General features: G+C 30.0%; 1 long non-coding RNA gene across 1 annotated transcript; it reads right to left on the bottom strand.

Annotated features, from left to right (window-relative positions):
* Nucleotides 1-617: 617 nt before the first annotated feature.
* LOC134198960 (uncharacterized) lies at nucleotides 618-2,948 on the bottom strand. Its single transcript, XR_009973264.1, has 3 exons — nucleotides 2,806-2,948; nucleotides 2,229-2,349; nucleotides 618-2,137 (listed from the first exon to the last, which is right to left on the bottom strand). It is a non-coding gene; the product is annotated as an uncharacterized LOC134198960 (long non-coding RNA).
* Between the last annotated feature and the right edge of the window lie 1,263 nt (nucleotides 2,949-4,211).

Genomic DNA, 4,211 nt, shown 5'->3' on the forward strand with positions numbered 1-4,211 from the left:
TTGTTCCAACTGTGGTGTTAATTACATAAAACACGACTACGGCGAAATAAAGAAGGGACTATATGAACTCCCTCAGACCGTATGTTAAAGTCTTTCTTTTCAAATTTCATTACAACGAGAAATTTATGGTGTTTTAACCGGTCTGTACTAAGGTTCTATTAATTTTACACTTGAACAAATAAAACACAATATAAAATTAAAATCTGTTGTTTAATTTCTACATGATCTCCGTTAGAAAAAACGTCACCACTGTCATTAATGTCAAAATCAGCTTGCAACCCGTAACAACGCAAGGCGCAAATATCCATAGATTATACACTTAATATATTAGAGATAGATGCGCAACTCTCATTTTTATTTTTGCTTTAGTTAAAGCCCGGTCCAGCAGGCGTCGCTACGGTCGATTATTAGTCTCCCTACCCCCCACCAGGTGGCTTTTTTAGTAATTTTAATATTTTTAATAACTCTCTTTATGAAAAAATCTTATCGTTTAGAATCGCTGAAATTCCCGGTAGTACTTATGAGATATTAAGGAATGTTTGATTGTGTTCAGCATTCTAATCGATAAGATCTTTTCATACAGAGAGAAAACAGTTTTTTAAAATAAAAAGCTGTAATTCTCTGTAAGCTATTTAATTTCCCTATATTACAAACAATTTTCTGTTAAAAGATTGTATGAACGTACAATTGTATAAAATTTCGAATAACAATAACTACTCTAGATTAATCCTACTAGCGTACTTATTAACATTAAATCGAAAGTTATCTAAAAGTTAATTAAGTCTAGATAATCAAATCATTCAATGTCAATTAAGTCATTTGTGCGAAATATAAACATGTCAGCTTTCCATTACAAACATAGTAGACAATTTGAATTAAATTTAATAAATTTGTTTCTTAACGATAGCAGTTCTTGCTTAAAGTTGATCGTGACAGATCATGACCTTGTATGAAAATATTACATCTATAAACACTACCTATGCTTCGTCATACAATAATTGTCATTTAAACTAGCATTGTAGAGATAATACACACACTAAAGTGAATACTAAATTATTCTTAGCATTCTTATAAACATTTAGAAATTTAAGAAACGATTAACCCACAATCATGTTCATAACATGTGACATTTTGTTCTGCACAAACGTTTTGTTACATGATTTGAAAAACAAAAAAAAACAAAAAATGTTGATGTAAAAAAAGTAATGATGATTTAAAGTACTCTTAAATATTGATAGTTTGTACTTAATGACGCTTATAGTAATCTTAGACATGATTACAATAGTTATACTTTTATTCCCTATCTAAATTATTTCTATTCTGACGTTTCTGATGCTTTAGCTTTGGTAATACTAGATGAAACAAACAGCAGATTGAAAGAAAATCATCTTAAAGTTAATTACATTCATTACAAACCATTAGTTTGCATTTTGTTACAAAAGAAACTGATGTTCATTACATGCAAATGAATTATAAACATACACATGCAAACATAAAATGTAAATTTATCTTTTAATCCAAATTAAATGTACATTAATATTACATCTAAATAATAGAAAAGGTTTCGAAAATTTTTATTGCACTCAACAGCAGACGAGCACGCAACCCAGCTCATGATAAGTGGTCACCAGTGCTTATAAACTTCAGCAGTGCCATAGGGGTTGCTGTCTATCACTTAAGTTTTAATAAATTATTAATATACTCAGTCACAAGCATATTGATTTCACATAATGAAAATGTAAGAAACGTAATCATGTTTGGGCATTTTCATTTATATCTGCTCATACAGAAAACACAACTTAGCAAATATATTCCACAGTTAATCTAAATAATTGCAAATAATGCTTTTGAAGACCGTTGACTTTTGATCATTAATTAAAATCATCTTCTCGTAGAATTTACAAAAGGTTATTTACAAAAATTTATATCAGTATTTTCATATATTACTAACTTACTAATTACAACTATTCAAACGTAATACTATAACTATAAGAACTAAGCAACCTATTTTAAAACAAAATTGGCATTAATTTAGTTCTTATGAACTATTTCAATTATTAATTTATAAATTATAAACATATTTAAAAAAAATTAAGATCCTTGAGAGTTCACGTTCCTTGCTGAATCAGTTTCTCTTCTGAAACGGAGAAACAAAGTATCTTAAGTATGTAACAAATATTGAAAAAATACGACCATGAAAAATTTAGTGTTAATGTAATCATACTTACAAATTAATATATTACATAACACGTTCTGGTTCAAATATAGTGCATCAATCTTTTCATGTTTCAGACATTTTAGTGCTCCTTATAATTTTTCCATAAAATTTTGTCATTATCAAACCTTTGTCTACAAAAATTAAATCATTATTTTATATTGGGTAGAAGGATGAACGTGGTCACAGGCCACTTGGTGTAACTTGGTTATCAAACACCAGGAAACAAAACGTGAATGCCATCATCTAACTTTGGATGTGAGATCAATTGTGCTGTATTTTATTTAAACAGGAAAGCATGACTGATTGATCATTCCAAAAAACTAGTTCGGGCCCACTTGACAATAAGCATATAATACGCTGAGTTGCAAAACATAAATACTTCCACCCACTCGAGACAATTTTATTATCTGAGGTGTGTGTGTGATAGTACGAGACTTAATACCGACTGTTTTGATCAAAACTTAACATATATGATAGCTAGGCAGCAGAAATAGGAAGGACCATTAGTTGGTGCTAATTCATTTAATTATATTATGAATAATAATTCTGTTAGCAAATAATATACCGGGAAAATAGTGTAAACTCACCGTTATCAAGGCATCCGAAATAGCATTTCATTTTCGATCTTCGAGGCATGCTGATTTTTAATAATAAACTTTCTGTAAGAAATGAAAATAGTTACACAGGCTTACGAAACGCTAACGAAGAAAAAAGTATTGGAGCCAAGTTATGTCTAAAGAGAATTCAAAACAGAGTTTCTCAATGTCTAATCGTCTAATATTCTCATAAAGCTAAAAGTTGCTCTAAATTAATACTACAACGTAAAATAACTCACACCAAGATAAAAAAAAAACGATTTAAAAAATTAAAGCGTTACGACATTTTGAAAACTTATTTTTTTTTTGAGATTGTTTTACGGCCCTGGAATTTTGAAAACTTCAAAGCAGTGTTTCCACTTACGTTTTTTTTACCACATTTTACCCTAGTTTCTTTTGAATTTATCCCTAAAATTTCTTAAACAACTTTCATAAATCCTTGATATAGAAAGCATAAATAAAATACAGAAAATAAACCACAGCATATTATTTAATGTAGGTATATATAATATAAACGCCCCCAGAAGATCATAGATCTATAGGATTAGAATTTTCAAGGAAGTCGACGCATTGCTTTTATATTCTTTTGCTGCACGCAACCTAACACTGTTCGGTTCTAAAATTGAGCAATTGTTTGCTGGCAAAGTTGGGAACTTTCTATGAAGCAAGCCGTTCAGGGTTTCATTAGAAAGCCTATTTCTTTTGTCAGTTTTTACATTTGAGAACACTGAATAATCTTTCCACCTCAGTCTTTGAAGAAGGAACTGCTAGCAAAAGTGAAATGACAATTACAAGGTTTTCGTAAATGAAATTACCATGATAATCTTTCATGGTACATGAAGTACCTGTATATTACAATACAGGTAAGTTCTGGTGACATCAACGAAAATAGGTAAATAAAAATTTGGCGGATTATACTTATTGGGATTCTGGGGAATCCCTAAGAAAAAAGCAGTGGCTTAATCTATGATTTACTTTACTAGAGGGTTACTGTTGAATCAAACCTTCTTTATAGTTTTTATACACAACTCTGTTTTATTCTTTTACTTGTCAACTCGACTTAATGTCATTCTCTCCATAAAATAAAATGTTCATTGTTTTACTTTAATTATCGTTTATTTTAAAATTCACAAGAGTTACTAGTATAGGCTTTGCTTTTTACCCCGAAATATCCTAAATCCTGGTATTTTTTAAATTGTCTTTATCATCCAAAATATCAGCTATTTTTCCCTAAAAAAGGGAGAATTCCTTAAAAGTGGAAGCACTGCTTTAAAGTACGCTAATATTTTTTTTGAGTCAGAACTCGTATCTGCCATCTAGTGGGTTTATTAGTTCATTAAGGCCAAAACGTTTCAAAAATGACCTCGCCGGTTCCTAAAGATGACGCTAGTTGAATG

Source organism: Bombyx mori, chromosome 5 (assembly GCF_030269925.1).
Source record: "Bombyx mori chromosome 5, ASM3026992v2".
Lineage (NCBI taxonomy): Eukaryota > Metazoa > Arthropoda > Insecta > Lepidoptera > Bombycidae > Bombyx > Bombyx mori.